Genomic DNA, 22047 nt, shown 5'->3' with positions numbered 1-22047 from the left:
TGGAAACCGAGGTCCAAGCAAGACCCAAAGCTAGCCTCTTCCTAGGGCTTGTGGATTCCTATCGTACTGAGTCCAATTGCACACTCAAGAATGAATGTGTACAAGCTTTAAATCAGAACCACCCGTTCAACCTCCGCCCCTCCCTCTGGCTCCTAGCTCCTTCCCCAGTTGCCTCCCTACTCCACCCTCCTCCCCTGACCTCCACCCCTCCTCTCCCTTCACTGCGGCCTCATTAAGACCGTTCCCAGTGCAAAGACACAGCATTTTGGGGACTGTTGGAGCGTTTGATATTTTCCACTCTGCGTGTCAAGGCCATTTACAGTCGGCGTCAGAATGTTATGTCGGTCTGAGGGAGGTACTTTGAAGTATTGTGGTCTGGGCCACATGTGGAGGCAAGATGTGCCTTCCCTTGATTCCTGGGGTTCTTGCCTAGCTCTTGTTCCCAGCATCATGTGACAATGAGCAACACCACTTAACCCTTTCCTCCTTGGAGCTGGTGGTTATTATTTTTTTTATCCGAAAGGTGGATTGATTTCTTAACCCCTCCCTCCTGCCCTACTGACCAGAGATGGACATTCCTAGGAGACCCCGCTCCAGCAGGCCAGGACCACGCCTAGGCGCATTGGTGACCCACCTGGCTGAGGGGCTCATTCTGCCTGTGTGTGTGTGTGTGTGTGTGTGTGTGTAAATGTGTTTTCGGAGAGTACAAACAATTCCAACGCATACATCCTAATGGAACCCAGATGGCGAAGGAGACGAGGACCTTGGCACTTTCCCTCCAGCCTCAGAGGCAAGTCTGAGAACTGACAGGAAAGGCGGATGTTGTCCTCATCACGGATCTCACGGTCAGTGATGCACAACCAGCTTCGGCAGCAGTAGAATCCCAGAAATATAGAGCTAGAAGGAATTTACCCAGCCCCGAAGTGGATTTTGTTTTCCTAGCGCACTCTACTGATTAATCAATTTGCTGGTGGCTGTTCACAGGACCTCTGGCCAGCATTCCACGCTGAGCTGGGGGATTTGGAACGCCTTAAGAAATTAGAAAGTGACACATTTAACTTGATTGAACTCCCTTGATTGAAGATGAAATTTGGTTCTGGGCCCAGACTCCCAGGCAGTGTGCCTGGACAGGTTTAACCAGCGGCTTCCCCTGACCATCTCCTCAAGAAACAATTGCTAAGACACTTTCTAATCCTACTCACTGCGTTAAAATTTTTTTTACTCAAAGGCTGAGACATTAGGAGGGCAGAGACTGAAATTCCAGGAAGAAAAATATTCCTTAGAAGAATAATAGCCGGAAGACTTGCCTTCCCTTTGCCATTTTGGGAAGTGAATTGATCACAATGTCTTTAATTCATTTCAGTCTGGATGAAAACTAGAGTGAGCCTCTAGAATTCTCTGACATCAGTCCCATTCACTAAAAGATGATCGTTGGTGACTCGGGATTACATTCACAAAAGGAATAACTCTTTTATAATTGAGTTCAGAGATGAAAAAGATGGAACAAAATGCTTTGGGAGTTTGAAGGCAGAGGTTAGGTCTTTACTTAATTAAAAAATAAAATACTTGGACCTAGAGTAGCTATACCAGAGTTCAGAAACTTAATAGAGCATGATTTCAAGGTAGGCGCTTCCTTGACCCATGCAGTTCACAAACTTTCTCCATCTCATTTTGGATGGTATGTTATGTTCCCCTAATTCTGTCATAGATGATCCGCCTAAATTAATGGAGGTCCAACTATTTTTCTTTTGGAGTCTCCAGTGGACTTTTTAAAATTCTCCCCCACTCTCAACTCATGAATGAATCACCACCCTTTTCTTGCCTCAAATGTTCTTAATAGTGGCAACTAAGGGATGTAGGGAAGAGAGAACAGGGCTTGCACTTGAGTTTGTATCCGTATTCAGATGATTGGAAGCTTTGTATTTCCCTTACTCATCTGTAAAATGGGGAAAATAATAGTCTATACCTCATAGGGTTTGGGGAGGATCAAATGACTTGACAAAGATAAAGCATTTGGCTAACTTAAAGAGCTCTATGCAAATAGTATCAATTACTATAATTTCTTTTATCTTTAAGACATTAAAAATGCATTTTTGACAGTTAAGTCTTTTATATATGAAAGACAGAACAGCAACAATTGATCAATTATATTTTGTGCACTTCTGCAAAGTAAGTTCATCAACAAAATTAAGTTCACCGTGCAACTTTACTTTGGCCTTATTTTTTTTAATTATATAAATATTTTGTTTTCCAATTACATACAATGGTGCTTCCTTTGCCTTTTGGGTAAAATCCATTGAATGAGAGAAAAAAAATTCATTAAGTGTTTACTCTGTTACAGGGAGGCAGTATGACCTGGGTTCACTCCTTGCTTCTGATATTTACTAGTTGCGTGACTTTGGGCAAGATACAACATTTCAGTGTTCTTGGAAACTCTTGTATATTATAAATTACAGAGAAAGTGCCAATCGTCATTTATAGATAAAGATTTCTGATATGGGAATACTCTCTGCAAATGAAATCGCTGATCCGTTCCATATGCCCAGTGCTACAAACTTCTTTATTAAGTACTGAGGATACAATACAAATGTGAGTTAGTACTTGATTTTAAGAAACTTGCATTCTCCTAGAGGGAGACAGCCATAAGTGGTAGTGGCAGCTAGGAATGTGTTTTGTTCTGGGAAGTCACAAGAATGGTAAACTGCTATATTTGTTGAGTTGTTTTCAGTCATGTCTTATTCTTCATGATTCATTTGGCATTTTCTTGGCAAAGGTACCAAGATGGTACCTTTCCTTCTCCAGCTCATTTTACAGATGAGGAAAATGAGGTAAATGAGGTAAAAAATGAGGGCTAAGTGACTTGACCAGAGTCACATAGTTAGTAAAAGTTTGAGGATGAATTTGACCTCAGGATTATGAGTCTTGTTGACTCCAGACCTGGACCACTATGCATTGTGCTCCCTCATTGCCCCAAAGTCTCCATTATTTCCTAGTTATTCTGTATATAGCTTTTTTGTATATGGTTGTGTGCTTAATGGTCTCCACCAATAGAATGTGAGCTTTTTGAGGACAAGGATTGTCCTTTACCTCTTTTTGTACCCCAATTAACATAGTTCTTGATTCCAGGACTAACACTCTATACATTTCAAATGACTGAACATGAAGAATAGAGAATACTGATTTATTTATTCATGAGGATAACTTTGCTAATGTTTTATGTTCTTGGTACAGAGTGAATGAATGAAAACATAATAAGGACTTCCATGTGCTGGACACTAGATTAAGTCTTGGAGATGGGAATAAAATCACCAAGATGCTCCCTGCCCTCAAGGAGCTTATAGACTAACAGGGGAAGAAGGTAAATGAAAGAAGTGACCAAAGAATAGTGTTTTGAATAGGGAAGTCAGAGAGAATGGGGTTACAGTAATAGGAAATTTGATGGAGTTAATTTGATTTCTATCCTCAGATCAAGAATTGAAAAGAGGGTGAGGGTAGGGTGGGGTAGGCAGAATATCATGAAGATGTCAAGGAAGTCTGGTGGACTTGAGTAAGAAAAGGAAAAATGATCATCAATCATTTCCAGGTTCAGCCAAGTACTGGAGAGCAGCAGAAATGGTATGAAAATAAATCTGGTATGAAAATGACTCTTTTGTTCTCTTAGCAAACATTATTGGACAAGGGTGGGAGTAAAATGACAGAGAAGGGGTTAATAGTATTTTTTTAAAAAAGCAAAACTGTTCCATCTCAAAAATTATCCCTAGGAACATCTCTGCTCTGAAGCTAGAGGAGAGGAAATTAATTACTCTTATTTTGGCCCCAGTGAAGAACCTTTCCAGTCACTGTGTCCCAGAAATGAGATGTTTGATGTATGGAATCATCTCCAAGACACATGACCTCTGCTAGACCCACTTACCCTGTTGCCTGAACCCTGTTTTAAGGCTTAAATCTATACCCTTGCTCTTGGTCATGCCCATGAGGCTTAAGGGTTCTGACCCATTCTATTTCCTTTCCTTTCAAATGGTTCAAGTCTTTCAAAGAGAATGACTTGTATTGCCAACATGGCACCAATGGAAGAAGAGTGCTTTTCCCATTACTGAATGAATTAATCAAACTTGCTCCCTTGTTTTTTTTTTTTTCCTGTAGTGCAGAATTGGCAAGTGTTTCCCCACAGGAGAGGGAATTGGCACTTATACTAAGTCTAAATTAGAGTTTGTTATGATTCAACCCACTCATAAACTTTACCCCATCAGCACCAAAAAAAGCCCAATTTTAAAGGTCAGAATTAATGGGGTTGAGATTTATTTTTTAAAAAGTTTTTTTTTTAAATAATAAAAGCCATTGGTGGTCCTGGTCCTTTGCCTGTTCAACTATGTCACCACTGAGATCTTTATCTCTCTTGCCCTTTCTCCTCACTGTCTGTTTCTTTTACTTTTATTCATTTACATTTGAATATTCATGCTTTCACAAATGATATTCTTTCTTCCTTCCCTTCTGATTTCCCTAGTATCCATCAAGTCTCAGCTTCTGAAGAAGACATTACTGTTTCCCCTCAGTGCTATCTTTCCTCTACCTCCAATTCACTACAGATATGTATGTGTATATTATTTACATAAAGTTTCTGAGGAATAGTTTTCTCCTTTAAGAATGTGAGCTTCTTGAGGACATTGACTATTTTTACCTTTCTCCATATCCCCAATATATGTACAGTATCTAACCCATAGTAAGCACCACATGAATCCTGTATTCTAGGCCAAGACAATGTACTAGTTAGCAAAGGCTCCAAAGCATCAGCTTCACCAAGTTTCTTAAAGGAAGACCTGTCTAGCATTTCCTCAATTCAAACAGGCCACCTTTCTAAGACCTCAAATAGATTCAGAATTTTTTGTAGCCACAGCAAAAAAAAAAAAAAAAAAAAAAAAAAAAAAAAAAAAAAAAAAAAAGATTATCCTTTGTTTCAGTTCCCATTCTCTATTTCATATTCTCTGTCCCTTTAAATTTTTTTGCATTCCTTTTCTGAAATATTCCACTTTGAGGTAGAATGGAATGTCATGAAAATGAAATGTCCAATCTTTGGGATTTTTGGAAGTTTTAATTTCACTGTTTCACAGTGCTTTTCACCTCCTCTAAATGGTTTCCATCTTTTGCCCTTTCTGATCCCTTTTTTTCCCTTCCTTTTTCTCTCCTCATTTTCTTAGCCTTCTTCCTCTTATTTTTGTCTTCTTGCTTTTGCAATGAGTCCTGCTGAGGTTGTACTCTGGAATTCTGTTCTTTACTGCTCTGTAGTCTCTTGGTTGTTCTCAAGGCTGGAGTGCCCTGGAACTAGCAGTAGCTGGTCAGGGATCTCCCTGGTCTGGCTATTTGGAGTCTTGCTGGGGCAAGTAATAGCAATCGGAGTGCAAGTCTAATATGATTCCTCCAGGGAAGTACATATGAATGTAGGAAGAGGAAAGGAACTATATTTTATTTCTCTCTCACCTCAATCTCTCCTTAGAACATTCTTGTCCTTTTTGTTCTGGTTTCCATTTTCCTTTAGACCATATTTTACATATGACAGAACTGTCAAAAAGGAAAAAAAATTACTTATCCAAGATCACATAGATAATAAGTGACAGAATCTGTATTTGAACTCATTCTCTGACATCAAATCCAACATTCTTTCCACTGAAAAATTTTGCAGACTAGAGCAAAAAAAAAAAACCCTTTTCATTTTAGCTTTTCAACATTTGCTATTAAGAATTTAAACCCTTATAACTTTAAAATTAACTGAATGCAATTTTATTACCAAGAGTCAGACTATTATCACCATTACTGATCAGTATAATAATAACTCCCTGAAAGTCCAACTCATCATTCATGAAAATTAAATGAATTCTAGCCAAGGAGGATGTACAACAGGGATTTCATGGTCCTTGATGCTGCTGTAATGACTTTGAAAGTCTGGCAAGAACCTTGAAATACAGGCAAATTGGGCTCTGGAAATATCACTAATTGGTGTAGACTCTGGCCAGTATGATGCAGCTTCCCTCAGAAGTCAAAGAAATAAATAAGGGGGTTTAGGCTGTTGCTAATCAAAATACTTGGAATAATCAGCTTGATTGAGGATTATAAAGCGAATATCCTATTTTGCATTCTATCAGAACATCACAAAAGACCAAGATAAGCCAGAACAAATCAGAAATGCCAGTACTCTACCTACTGGAAATGTTTCAGTATAAATTAGAATGGTTACTAACCATTGTTATACAAACCATGAGTGCATGTAAAATGCCTTCAATATCATAGAAAAAATTAAAAACAAATCTTTCTAGTTACAGGCAATGGATTCATCCAATTTTTTTTTCAATAGTAACTTCAATTCCAAGTCATATAACATATTACAGATGAGTACAGGGCCATTGTGAAAAATAAATTCATTCTTAAATCAGACAGTTAATCAACTAGCTTTTATCATATACTTATCATGCCAAGGAGTAGGGTGAGCCCTGGGAATACAAACACACACACACACACACAAGTAAGAAATGATCCTGTCAGCAAGAAGCAATATGCATTTTATTCATATAAAATATGTGTGTACATATATGTATGAATGTGTGTGTATGTTTGTATACACATATATGCATGCATACTTGCATGCAGATAGAGTATATGGAAATAATATAGGAGAAAGCATTAGTAACTGGAAGACACACCTACAGAAGTCTAGTTTTGAGCAGAGTCTTAAAAGAAGCAGGGGAGTTAAGAGATAGACAGAGAACTCCTATCTGAAATTGAAGAGCTCATAAGATTTGAGGAGATAAAAGGTAAGGAATCAAAGATCACTGAAAATCTTCAGTGACTCCAGATTCTAGAAATTCTACCTAATAATGACTCTGATAACAAAACTAAAACTGATGTTTCCAATGAAATTTGAAAGAAGGGAGTTCTTAAGCTCAATTTTAAAAAGAACTTTTTGAGTTGGATGGTGTGAATCCAAGTGGCAGACCAACTATAACAAAACAACCTCATTCCAACAAGCTGGAATTTGCTATGGTCATTATGAATGAATACATTCTCCCACAATATTTGACAGAAAGAATAAAAACATCTCAGTATCTGCATAGCACAGTGTGTATGGCAGTTGTTGACATGGTAAGAATCATAAGGGGAAAGTTGGAGCTAACAAGGTACTACCTTGGCTCACATCTAGGAGGCAAATTTATAAAAGAAGGCCCATATTCATGGTATTTCTGAACTTAGGAGAGTAGTTATGAAGCGATTCATACTTATGCTTCCAATTGAAGAGTAAAATTTCCTAACAATGCGCTAAGGTTTAGCCCTGAGCCCTGTTGATAAGAAAGATCACCCTTATTCTGTGTAATTCCATTGTGCCTTCATACAAAAATAAAAAAAAAAAAAAGAAAACCCAATAAATGAGGTCAAAGTCAAACAGAGGTATTTATGGAAGATAATCTTAAACCTGGCAAATGTATTCTTCAAAAGAAAAAATAAGGAAAATAGAAACTGACATAAAGCTAGAGCAGTGTAGGAACCTTCTGTTGATTCCTATTGGCTGACTCTTTTCTCTCAGCACTCCTGATATAGGGGTCATTGCCATGAAAAAATATAATTTCTCTCTCTCTCTCTCTCTCTCTCTCTCTCTCTCTCTCTCTCTCTCTCTCTCTCTCTCTCTCTCTCTCCCCTCCCTCTCTCCCTCTCTGTCCCCTCCCCTTCTCTCACACACATACATTTATATAGCTTATCCATTTATATAGAGGTCATCCCTTATGATCTGAAAAAAGGGAACTGCAAATGAGGGCAGATACTGGCTTTTTCCATGCATACACCATAGCCATGGTATAACTGTCACCTCTCCTCCTTTCTCTCCCCTGTCATTGAGTTGATCTCAAGCTAGTTTTCTCTCTTCCCAAACTAAGAACTACAAAGTCCAGGTAGTTTGTGACTCCTTTACCAAAGTTTGATGCACACTTCACACCCCACCATAGCAGAAATGATTTGAGAAAGCTATTGAAGATATAAAAAGGCACTGGATTATTTTAACAACATCAGTCTGGTGTGTGTAATAGAAAACTTGAACACTATCTCACCCAATTAAAGGTGACTGAAAGGAAGCATTTAGAAAGGAATCCAGAAAACAAAGTGTATCATAAATTCCATATTTCCTTAATGAGCAATAGAAAACAAAAATCAAAAGGTTATGGCAGGACAAGGAGTTACCATAGGATTCAACAGCATTCAAAAAGCAGAGGAGAGAGTGAATCTCTGAAAAAGGAAGATGTAAAAAATATCTGGTTAACTATTCTAGGGGGGTCATCAAACTATTGCCTGAGGGCCAAGTTTAGTCACTGCCTGTTTTTTATAGCTAAGAATGTTTTTATGCTTTTTTAATACAATAAAACTTTATTTAAAATGTAAAAAACATTCTTTTATACAAAACTAGTCTGATTTGATTCTGAAACCAGAGTTTGCTAAATCTGATATATATATATATATATATATATATATATATATATATATATATATATACACAATATACTGGAAATGTTTCGGTATAAATGAGAATGGTTACTAACCATTGTTACACAAACCATGAGTGCATGTAAAATGCCTTCAATATCATAGAAAAAATTAAAAATAAATCTTTCTAGTTACAGGCAATGGATTCATCCAATTTTTTTCAATAGTAACTTCAATTCCAAGTCATATAACATATCACAGATGAGTACAGGGCCGTTGTGAAAAATAAATTCATTCTTAAATCAGACAGTTAATCATCTAGCTTTTATTATGTACTTATCATCTACCAAGGAGTATGGTGAACCCTGGGAATACAAACACACACACACACACATAAATACACACACACACACACACACACACACACACACACACACACACACACACATATATATATATAATTGCCAAAAATGCAATATAACCAAAAAACAGATTAAATTAGAGAGCTTGTTCACCATTAATATAATGAATATCATCAAGAGAGGTGATTGGAATTTTATCTGAAAAACTAGAAACAGCCTGGCTAGATAATATCTATAATTATCGACTTCAATGTTTCATAGTGGTACATGACTTATAAGCAAGGCACATATCTGATCCCTCCCTTTCTTAATAGTAAACATCACATATCAACAGCAAAAAGATGATCCCTCCAAATAAAGGCCAATTACATGTTTCTGTGCTTTACACAAATAATTCAGCTTGTATCAACAAAACAGATATACAAAGCAACATATTGGCTGAGGAATGAAGGGGGAATTCCATAAGGTCCCTGAGGTACAAAGAGCAAATTTTCATTTATTGGATTATTGAGCAAGCTGCCTACAAGTGCCCTGACATATATCCTGCCATTATTTATTACCATATTTTTATTCATTTTAGTGTTTATGATTTATGCATGAGCTCTAAATATATAAAACAGGTCCAAGTGCAGTGAGAAATCTAGAATATTTCAGGTTAAGACAGAAAACTATTTTCTTTTTAAAAGAGGCTACCAAAGTATAATATTAAGCACAACTGATCTAGGATATGGCATCTTTTGGGGAGACAAAGTCCATTATGATTCTGCCTAATAGGTGCTATTATATTAAATGTTGGGTCTAGAATCATAAGCACCTAATCAAATCTAATTTCAAACACTTACTGGCTATGTGATCCTAGATAAGTCATTTAACTGCCCTCTGCCTCAGTTTCCCCACATATAAAATAATAATAATAATAACACCTACCTCTTATTATTTGAGGATCAGGTGAGATAATATTTTTATTATCTAACACAGTGTCTTCACATAGTAAGCATTTAATAAATGTTTGATTCCTTCCCCAAATTAAAATGAGTATGGATTCCAAGTTAGAGAGGAAGTTTGTACCAAAATAGATGATTAAATGCTGTATATAGAAGACATCAAGCTATATTGATGCAGGGGAAAGATGAAGAGAATTATGAATGTAGAAATGGGGTAGAGATGTAAATTGACTACCACCTCCCCTTGAGATGTAAATTGACTTGAAATAGAGGAATTATGATTGTAACACAAACAATTGTAATCTCAAAAGCTGCTTGGATGGAGACCCCCTCCCCCCATGCTTGATGTGCCATTGATTCATTGTTTAATGTAAAATTTGTATCCTGATCTCCTTAAGCTTTGCCCTCTACCCAATTCCTGGTCTAGTAAGAGAAAAGGAGTTCTCCTTTTGCCCTCTGGATGAGAGACAAGACATAAAAACCTGAGCTGGACTCAGGGACACAGTCTTCTCTACCAACCTGTGGGCCAGCCAACACTACTTGGCTGTTCTTTCATCTCTCTCTCTCTCTCTCTCTCTCTCTCTCTCTCTCTCTCTCTCTCGCCCTTCCTATGTCTTGTAACCTTTTAAATAAATTTTTGTTTTATTTCCACCCTTGCTTTCCCGAGTCTGAATAATGATTCCTCGTAGGAAGAACTGTACCCAAGTAGCCAGCAGTTATAATATGACTCCAGTGAAAAACATATTTAGAAGCTTCTTTATCTCATGGATTCTTCCTCTACTAATCTCAAAATGTCATTAAACTCTGGAATTCAGAGCTCAAATTAAAACACTGAATAAAGATAATGCTTACATATAACTTACTTACTTCCAGGCAAGACACTTGGAGCGTAAAGATGTACAGGAAAAGGCTGATGCTTTCCATTTTAAAAGACTTACTGGCATCCTAATAAACACATTTAAGACACATTTAAAGCAATTATGGAATACTAGTTTTAATATATAATTGTTCGGTATGAAATGAATCATGACATAATTCAAAAATACTCTAACAAAAATCAGTATATTGATAATGAAACACAGGACCCATTCCCCTAAGGTATCCATGGGAAGAGTAGCATTTATTAGTAATTAGAAAGAATAGAATTTATAGGGGCGGCTAGGTGGCACAGTGGATAAAGCACCAGCCCTGGAGTCAGGAGTACCTGGGTGCAAATCCAGTCTCAGACACTTAATAATTACCTAGCTGTGTGACCTTGGGCAAGCCACTTAACCCCATTTGCCTCACAAAAACCTAAAAAAAAAAAGAATAGAATTTATAAATGGTCTCATAACATGCGATATGCAGATTTTTAAAAAAGCTTTTGGAACAAGCAAACCTTATTTGATAAAGCAATAGTATACTGATAATAGGTACATGCTTTGGATTTGTCCAAAGTGTGTGAAAATGGTTTACCTATGGATGAAACTTATGAAGTAACTCAGATGCAAGAATGGAATTGAAAATTCCTTCATTGGCAACATGCACATGAACTCAACCAACAAAACATTAACAATATAATAATAATAGGTAAGCAAAGGATTGAATAAATGACTAAGTTAGGTAAATTTGCTTACCAAAGGTTCAAGGAAACAGTCCAAGGCTAGGTTATCCCCACCAGAAATTGCAGACAGGTCATCTTTCAGGACCCAGTTTCATTGATAAATCATATTTTGGAATGAAATAGTGGGAATCACTATATATTGCTGAAGGATATAAAAAGTCATGCCTATAAAATGCCTAGCAAGACATGACAGGGTATCTAGAATTCTACAACAAAAGTGCACTATCTTTCATCATCTAATAAGACAAAAAATTCCATACTACAAACATCAACCATAAATTATCCTTGAGAATCCAAGCAATAAACCATATTAGAACCAGACCAATATTACAGACCATTGCCCACATTTGCCCAGACATAACATCGACTCAAAAAGTTTAAGCACAATGTTTTTAAGATGTTACTATATTAAATTCTCATAATCTCTAAACTACATTGAACGAAAAATTTAAAAAATATCAAGACATACCAGAAGAAACAATATTAATAAATCACAGTGTGGCACATAGCACTTAATAAATGTTTACTCTATAAACATGTGGGAACAGTATCATTCTTGTCATGTTGTTCACTTCACTTGCCACATCAATGTGGCACAAAAGATACTTTCAGTGACTCTACTGAAGTTGAGTTTATATCCTAATTTATTTTTTATTCAATTAAAAAATATCACTATTTTATTCACCTGTACAACAGTCTATTTTGGATTAATATGAAAGAATTATTAGCCAAGCTAACACTCATCCCAGTACCTTTTCTAATGAACTCTATCAATAGAGATTAGAAGAAGAAGAAGAAGAAGAAGAATATATTGGGTAAGTTGTTGAAAACTAATTGCTATAGATCCTGATGAGTAGATTAAAACCTGACAGAATTAGAAAAAAGAGGGACTTTCAAAGAAATGGGGGAATTTCAAATGTTCCTGATGAAATGACCAGAGTTGAACAGAAAGTTTGGCCTTCAAGTACAGGACTCAGGTGAAGCATAGAGAGGGAGGATAAGAAAGATAAATTATGCAGGACTTGATGATGATGAACTGTGTGTATTCCTGCATGGAAAGAAGATACTGATAATACTCATATGAGCCTTCTCATTTAATAGAGGCACAGGAGAGAGCTGAATTTGAAGACATAATATATTGTAAAGATGGAGTCAGTGGGTGAAAGGGAAATGTACTGGGACTAAGAGAAAAGAGAGGTAGAATAGGTTAAGATATTTCGTGTAAAAGATATTTCATGTAGCTTTTACAATGGGATGGAAGGGGGGAAGGTGAGGGGGAATGAGGGAGCCTTCATTCTCATCGGAAATGGCTTAGAGAGGAAACAGCATACACACTCAAAAGGGTAAAGACATCTAGAAGAAAAAGAAGTGGGATGGGGGAGGGGAGGGGGGAATGTGGGTGGTAGAGGACAGGGTAGATCATAGGAGAAGATAGTCGGTCTTTTTTACTTATTGCAAGGTGGTGGGATTGGGTAGCCTGTCCAGGACCACAGGACCAGGTGGCTGTTGAGTCTCTAGGGTGGGTTGTAAGCTTGGGGCTTCTTGGCCCCAGGGCCGGTGCTCTGTCCACTGTGCCACTCAGCTGCCCCACAGCACATTTTTGAAGAGGGATAGAATAAAAGGAAAGAGAAAATATAATAGATGGTAGTGGGGAGGAATAGATGGAGGGAATCACAACCAGCAACAGTAACTGTGGAAAAATATAGAAGTAACTTCTACGATGGACTTATGATAAAGAATGTGATCCACCAGGGCCAGAGCTGATGGTATCAGAACACAGAATGAAACACATTTCTTTCTCTTTCTTTTACTTTATTTATCAAGGGGTCTTATATTTTTGTGTGGGGGTTATTATGTTTACTCTTAAACAAGAATATTTTAGTAATGTGAAAGTAAATTAAAGAAAATTTTAAAAAATCAATAGATTTTATACCAATGACTTAATAGTTTCCTCCCCACTCTTTCTAACTCTGATATTCTGATTTCCACTTCTATTTATTTAAACCTTTCTCTTCCAAACCAACAGTAACCTCCAAATGACCAAAAGCAACATATTATTTTTTTCCCTTAGTTTTTATCTTCCCTGACTTGTCTGCAGCATTTGATAATGTTGAACATTTCTCTTGTCTCTTACCTTGGCTTTAGAATTACCTTATATTCCTAACTCTGGTTTTTTTCTGGCTTTTAAAATGTTTCCAAAACATGACTGTTCCTTAGATTCTGTCTTTGTCCTTCTATTTTTATACTGTCTCCTTGAATAATCTCATTCATCCCCTTAATTTCAAGAAGCATATCAATGTAACTAACTACCAAATTATCTTTTTAATTCTGTCTTCTGACTTGTATCTTTAATTCTCTGCTATAATCTCTACCTGAAAGTCCCATAGGCATCCCAAAGTCAATATATTCAAAACTGGAAATATTATCTATCTACATCTGTTCATTTTATTGATTTCACCAATTCTGTTTCTGGCACCACCACACTCATCTCTCAAGTTCAAAACTTTGATAATCTCTTTGGATATGTAAATGATAAGAGAGAGAAATCAGTAATCAAACTCTTTTGAATCTACCAGATCAATATCCAATCAATGAAGAAAAGGTTGCTCAAATATCTCTCTCTTAGTATTGTAATCACTAGATCTCAATATGTCATTCTATCTTAATTCTATCTGTCCTTTAATTTATGCTTCATATTACTGTGAAAGATTTCTCTTATGCCTAGACTGATTATATTATTTGCCTGCTCAAAAAAATCCTTAATGATAAATTATCACCAGCCAAGTAAAGTTCAAACTCTTTTGCCAGTCATTTAAGACCCTCTACAATCTAATTCTATTCCCTCTCTTAAAAAATAATAGGGGCGGCTAGGTGGCATAGTGGATAAAGTACCAGCCTTGGAGTCAGGAGTACCTGGGTTCAAATCTGGTCTCAGACACTTAATAATTACCTAGCTGTGTGGCCTTGGGCAAGCCACTTAACCCCGTTTGCCTTGCAAAAAAACCTAAAATAAAAAACCAAATAATAACATATTTATAAGCTAACAAAATTCTTTCCTTATCACAACCTTATAAGGTAGGTAATTCAGATATTTTTATCTTCATTTTAAAGATGAGGAAATTGAGAGACAGGAAGTAATTTACTTATGGAAACATAGTTAATTAGAATTGAAATACATCATTGAGGGGGCAGAGCCAAGATGGCAGCAGGAGAACAGCCTTTCCTAGAAGATCTCTCCAAAATATTCTAAAAACCTTAAAATTATGGTTCTAAATAAATTTTCGAGAGATACAGTGAGGCAGTTCTCCAGCCCAAGGTAACCTGAAAGATGAGGGAAAGCTCTGTTCCAAGGGGGTGGAGGAGGTGACAGCACATCCAGGAATATCACACCAGGGCAAAGGAGCTCCAGTCTTCTGGGAACAACCTACTGGGTACCTGGGTCCCAGGGAACACCAGCTCCTGGTATCAGAAGTGGTTTCCTGATCTGCCAACCCAGGAAACAGCAAGCATAACCTGGAAGATCAGTGGGGAAACATCTGCCAAAATAAGTAGGAGACCGCATGGCCCTCAGCACAGCCCAGATCCCAGGAAACCAAAGCAGTACCCCAGAGCTGTCCAACAGGGAGCCACCCAGCAGGTGTTCCCAGAGCACTCAGCCCACAGAAGGTAAGGGGTGGGGGAGACTGTCAAGGTCTCTCCTCTCACCCTGGGACAGAACTCATATTGCTTTGTCCATATTCAGATACTGGTCATAGCCTGGGTCCTCCATTGCCATAGAGCAGGACTCTCCCCATAGCTCCAGGGCAGAGGGGTGTGCTTGAGGTCATCCACATGCACAGGTAGGAGAGCAGTCAGAGTCTCTCATAGGACTTTGAAGGAAATGAAGTCCTTGCAGGGGTATTCCAATAATACTCAAAAGCTTGAAGCACCCCAAAACCTGGCACAAGCTGGGGAAATGAGTAAACAGAAAAAATAGAACCTGATCATAGACAATTACTTTGGTCCTATGGAGGACCAAAACACACACCTAGAATATGAGAAAGTCCAAGCTTCTGCATCTAAATCCTCCAAGAAATACAGAAGTTGATCTTGGGCTATTTCAGAACTCAAAAAAAGATTTTGAAAATCAAGTAAGGGAGGTAGAGGAAAAATTAGGGAAAGAAATGAGGGAGATACAGGAAAAACCTGAAAACCAAGTCAACAGCTTAGTCAAGAAGATCCAAAAAATGCTGAAGCAAATATCATACTAAAAACTAGTTTAAGTCAAATGGAAAAATCAGTTCAAAAAGTTAATGAGGAGAAAAATACCTTAAAAAGCAGAATTGGCCAGATGGAAAAGGTGATAAGAAAGCTCTCTGAAGAAAACAAATCCTTCAAATGTAGAATGGAGATAAATGAAGTTGATGATTTTGCAATGAATCAAGACACAATAAAAACAATATCAAAAGAAAGAAAAACTAGAATAAAGCATGAAATATCTTGTGGAAAAAACAATAGATCTGGAAAAGAGATCCAGAAGAGACAATTTAAAAATTATTGAGCTACTTGAAAGTCATGATCAGGAAAAGAGTCTTGACTTCATTTTTAAAGAATTTCTACAGGAAAATTGCCCTGATATCCTAGAAGCAGAGGGCAAAATAGAAATTGAGAGAATCCACCAATCTCCTCCTGAAAGAGATCCAAAATAAATCCCAGGAATATTATAGCCAAGTTCCAGAACTCCCAAGTCAAATAAAAATATTACAAGAAGCCAGAACAAAACAATCCAAATATTGTGGAGTTATAGTCAGGATCACACAGGACTTAGCAGCATCCACATTAAAGGCTAGTAGGGCTTGGAATATCATATTCCAGAGGCAAAAGAGCTTGGAATGCAACTGAGAATCAATTCCCCAACACATCTGAACATCTTCTTCCAGGGGAAAAGATGGACTTTCAATGAAACAGGGGAAATTTATGTGTATTATTTGCATCTTCATAGCAACCCTGGGAGATATGTACTATTATCCCCAATTAATTGAACTAAGGCAAATAGTATGCTCAAGGTCACAGCAATAATACATGTCTAAGAAAGGACCGAATGAAAATCATCTGATTTCACACCCAGTGCTCGCTTTCTACTGTACCATTAGCTTCTGCAAGACAATGTATAAAAAGTATTATAAGGCACTATAGGCTATGCAAGAATAGATGAGTAGTAAAAGTCTGCCAAATGGATTATTGGGCCAAGATGGCAGAGAGAAGACAGGCACAGTTCTAAAATCTCCTGATCTCTTCCCCATATATCACATGAAACAAACCTCTTAAAAGAATCCGACCCACAAAACACAGAAAGAAAAGCCAGGAGAAAGAACATCTAACTCAGGATTTGTCTCCTGCAGCAGCTTTGGCTGAATTCGGGAGGGTGAGTCTGGGCTCAGATGGAGGATCAGCCCCAGATCAGCCAGATTAACAGCTGAATTGGAACCAGGAGTCTGAGGGCCTGAGAGCTGGACCTGCTGGATCAGCGGTGAGGCTGGACGACAAGGGCTTGGGTCTGTGGGGAAGCAGAGGCGCTGGTGTTGGTGCTGTCCCCCTGGAGCTTGGGGATGGGGCTGGGGGTAGAGTTCTGTTGCAGGAGAGCTATGGACACCATCCTGGGCTCCTCTGGTCCCATTGCAGCTCAGACCTCCTCCCAAACAAATAAATACAAACTACTTCTGCCTCAGGACCAGGTGTGTGAGCAGAAGAACCAGCCCAGCTAAGGAATGACCTTAGGCCAGGGTAAAGCCCACCATTGACTGAAGGCAAAAGAATTCAATAGCTCCAACCCCTCCCTTCAAGCAAAGGTAGAAGGCCTCAACCAAGGTCACAGACACTCCAGAGAAAGCAACCAACACCTCCTACTGGCCAGCCAGAGAAACTACACTCAGTGAGTAAAGCCTTTAGCGATACCAAGCCCCAGTGAACCAGCCCCCCCCCAACTCTAGGTTTTAGCAAAATGAAGAAGGGTCAGCAGAAAGGTGGATCCATAGAAAAATTCCTGGAAGGGAAAGACCCTAACTCAGAGAGACCTGGAACCTCTGAGGAGAATACAATCTGGTCTCCAGTGCAGAAAGAAGAAATAAGGAAGGAGCTTAAAAATTTGGGAGACAATTAATACCTTGCAACAAGAAAACAAAACCTTAGAAAGTACAACTGGACAAACACAAAAGGAGAATAATTCTCTCAGATCATCAATTGGACAATTACAAAATGAGAATAAAACTCTCAGATCCCCAAATGAGAAAATGAAAAAAGAAATTAACTCTCTCAAAACCTCAACTGGTCACATGGAAAACTCTTTCAAAAGTAGCATTGACCAACTGGAAAAGGAGTTGCAAAAGGTTAATGAAGAAAACTCCTCCCCCAAAAAAAGAATGGAGTCTACAGAAACTAATGACTCCATGAGACAGCAAGAGTCAGTTAAACAAAATCAAAAAATAGAAAAAATAGAAGCAAATGTAAAATACCTCATCAACAAAACCACTGACCTCAAGAATAGATAGAGGAGGGGCAACCTGAAAATTATAGGACTTCCTGAAAACATTGAAGAGAAAAAAAAGCCTGGACTTAATATTACAGGATCTAGTGATGGAAAACTGCCCTGATATCATGGAATCGGAGGGCAAAGTAGTTACTGAAAGAGTACATTGATCCCCACCAGAAAAAGATCCTAAAATGAAAACACCAAGGAATGTTGTGGCCAAACTCCAGAATTATCAAATAAAAGAGAAAATCCTGCAAGAAGCCAGAAAGAAACAATTTAAATATCAAGGAGCCACAGTAAGGATCATGTAGGACCTGGTTGCATCAACATTAAGGGATTGAAGGGCCTGGAACGAGATATTTTGAAGAGCAAGGGAGCTTGGAATGCAGCCAAGAATCTACTTTCCTGCAAAGCTGAGCCTTCTCTTCCAGGGAAAAAGATGGATATTTAAAGAAATGGAAGAATTCCAAAAATTTCTGATGAAAAGACCAGAGCTAAATAGAAAATTTGGACATCAAACAGGAGGTTCAAGAGACACATGAAAAGGTTTAAAAAAGGGGGGGGTAGTAAAAGGGGAAACAAAAGCAATCCAGTAAGTTGAAACTGGCTATATCCTAGCATGGGGGAAAAAGATTCTCATAAATCTTGAGAATTGTAACTCTAACATAGAGAATACACCTAGCCAGAAATGATGGACATTCATGACCTAACCATGAGACTGCTATCTAATGGAATGTAACTGGCTTTAACCCCACTTGGGAGAAAGACTCTAATAACTCTCAGGAATTTTGATTCTATTCGATAGAATATACTGAACTAGAATGCACAGACACTCAGAATTTTCTATGACTTAGATAGAATGATCTAAAAAAACACTACCTCCTTAAAAAGCAGGGACAGGAAAGAGAAGGGAGGAGGGAGGGGATTGAATGGGGTAAATCTCATTACACTAAGAGGTACAAAAACTTATGGTAATATTGGGCAAGAAGGGAGCAGAGGAGAAATACCTGAATCTTCTTTTCATCAGACTTGGCTTAAAGTCAACCTACACATACTCAGTTGACTTATAAATCATCTAACCTTTCAAGTATTAAAAGGGGAAAAGGGGAGGGGGGATGGAGAAAGGGGAGTGGGGGAAAAGGGGGAAATAACAAAAGGAAGGGAAGGAAAAAGGGAAAAAGGGAAAGGGGAGGGTGTGATATAGGATGGCAAACACACTGAAGGGGGTGGTATTCAGAAACAAAATACTGGGGAATATGGATGAAGGGGGGGAAGGGGGAAAATATAAACAGAGGGAAGATAGCACAGAGGGCAATAAAGAATTAGTAATCATAACCTTGAATGTGAATGGGATGAACTCTCCCTTAAAATGTAAGCAAATAGCAGAATGGATTAAAAACCAGAATCCTACAATATGCTGCTTACAAGAAACTCATTTGAAGCAGAGAGATGCATATAGAGTAAAGGTAAAAGGTTGGAGCAAAATATACTTTGCTTCAGCTGAAGTAAAAAAAAGCAGGGGTAGCAATCCTTATCTCAGACAAAGCAGCAGCAAAAATAGATAGCGTTAAAAGAGATAAGGAAGAAAACTTTATCATCCTAAAAGGTACCATAGACAATAAAGTCATTTCAATATTGAATATATATGCACCCAGTGGGACAGCACCCAAATTCTTAGAGGAGAAGCTGAAATAACTACAGGAAGACATAGACAGCAAAACTCTACTAGTGAGAGACCTCAACCTCCCGCTATCAGATCTAGACAAATCAAATCATAAACTAAACAAGAAAGAAGTTAAAGAGGTAAATAGATTGTTAGAAAAATTAGATATGGTAGACTTATAGAGGAAACTGAATGGGATAGAAAGGAATATACCTTTTTCTCTGCAGTACATGGAACTTATACAAAAATTGACCATGTACTAGGACATAAAAACCTAATGATCAACTGCAGAAAGGCAGAAATAGTGAATACATCTTTCTCAGATCACAATGCAATAAAAGTCATATGCAATACTGGGCCAAGGAGATATAGACCCAGAGCAAATTGGAAACTGAATAACCTCATTTTAAAAAATGAATTGACCAAAAAACAAATTATAGAAAGAATTAACCATTTTATCCTAGATAATGATAATAATGAAACAACATACCAAAACCTATGGGATTCATTCAAAGCGACTCTCAGGGGATATATTATAGCTCTAAATGTTTACATGAATAAATTGGAGAAAGAGGAAACTAATGAACTAAACATACAACTAAAAAAATTAGAGAAAGAACAAATCAAAAATCCCCAATTAAATACCAAATTAGAAATTCTAAAAATTAAAGGAGAAATTAATAAAATTGAAAGCAAAAAAACTATTGAATTAATAAATAAAACTGAAGTTGGTATTATGAAAAAAACAATAAAATTGATAAACCTCTGGTCAATTTGATTAAAAAAAAGAAAGAAGAAAACAAAATTGCTAGTATCATAAATGAAAAAAGGTGAACTCACCACCAATGAGGAGGAAATTAAAGTAATAATTCAAAATTATTTTGCCCAACTCTATGCCAATAAATTTGATAATCTAAGTGAAATGGATGAATATTTACAAAAAATATAAGTTGCCCAGGTTAAGTGAAGAAGAGATTAAATACCTAAACAACCCTATCTCAGAAAAAGAAATTCAACAAGCTATTATTGAGCTCTCTAAAAAAAAAATCTCCAGGGCCTGATGGATTCACAAGTGAATTCTACCAAACATTTAAGGAACAACTGGTTCCAATCCTATATAAACTCTTTGGAAAAAAAGGGAAAGATGGAACTCTGCCTAACTCTTTCTATGAAACGAATATGGTACTGTTACCGAAGCCAGGAAGAGTTAAAACAGGGAAAGAAAATTATAGACCTATTTCCCTGATGAATATAGATGCAAAAATCCTAAATAAAATCTTAGCAAAATGATTACAAGTGATCACTAGGATAATACATTATGATCAAGTAGGATTTATTCCAGGAATGCAGGGTTGGTTCAATATTAGGAAAACTGTTAGTATACTCAATTATATTAATAACAAACCTATCAGAAATCATATGATCGTATCAATAGATGCTGAAAAAGCTTTTGACAAAATACAGCATCCATTCCTATTAAAAACACTAGAGAGTGTAGGAATAAATGGACTGTTCCTTAAAATAATTAGCATTATCTATTTGAAACCATGAACAAGCATTATATTCAATGGGGAGAGGCTAGAGGCATTCCCAATAAGATCAGGGATGAAACAAGGGTGCCCATTATCACCACTACTATTCAATATTGTATTAGAAATGTTAGCATCAGCAATTAGAGAAGAAAAAGAAATTGAAGGAATTAGAATTGGGAAGGAAGAGACAAAACTCTCACTCTTTGCAGATGACATGATGGTCTACCTAGAGAATCCCAAGAAATCATCCAAAAAACTACTGGAAACAATTAGCAATTTTAGCAAAGTTGCAGGTTATAAAATAAACCCTCAGAAATCCTCAACTTTTCTATATATGTCTAGCAAGAAACAGCAGGAAGAGCTAGAAAGAGAAATCCCATTCAAAGTAACCTCAGACAATATAAAATATTTGGGAGTCTATTTGCCAAGACAGACTCAGAATCTTTTTGAAAATTATTATAAAACACTTCTCACACAAATTAAATCAGATTTAAATAACTGGGCAAATATCAACTGCTCATGGATAGGTAGAGCTAATATAATAAAAATGACAATTCAACCAAAACTAAACTGTCTGCTTATTGCCCTACCAATCAAAATTCCAAAAAATTACTTTAACGAGTTAGAAAAAATTGTAAGTAAATTCATATGGAGAAATAAAAAGTCAAGAATTGCCAGGAGCTTAATGAAAAAAAGTACAAAAGAAGGTGGCTTATTATATTATAAAGGATAAGTCATCAAAACTGTTTGGTATTGGCTAACAAATAGAGTGGTGAATCAGTGGAATAGACTAGGAGTAAAAGCAGGAGATAATTATAGTGATCTGCTGTTTGATAAACCCAAAGAGTCTGGCCATTGGGATAAAAACTCTTGCTTTGATAAAAATTTCTGGGATAATTGGAAGTTAGTATGGAAGAAACTTAGATTAGACCAATACCTCACACCCTTTACCAAGATAAGATCCAAATGGTTACAGGA

This window comes from Macrotis lagotis, chromosome 2, assembly GCF_037893015.1.
Source record: "Macrotis lagotis isolate mMagLag1 chromosome 2, bilby.v1.9.chrom.fasta, whole genome shotgun sequence".
In the NCBI taxonomy this organism is placed as follows: domain Eukaryota; kingdom Metazoa; phylum Chordata; class Mammalia; order Peramelemorphia; family Peramelidae; genus Macrotis; species Macrotis lagotis.
This window is presented reverse-complemented; position numbering follows the sequence as displayed.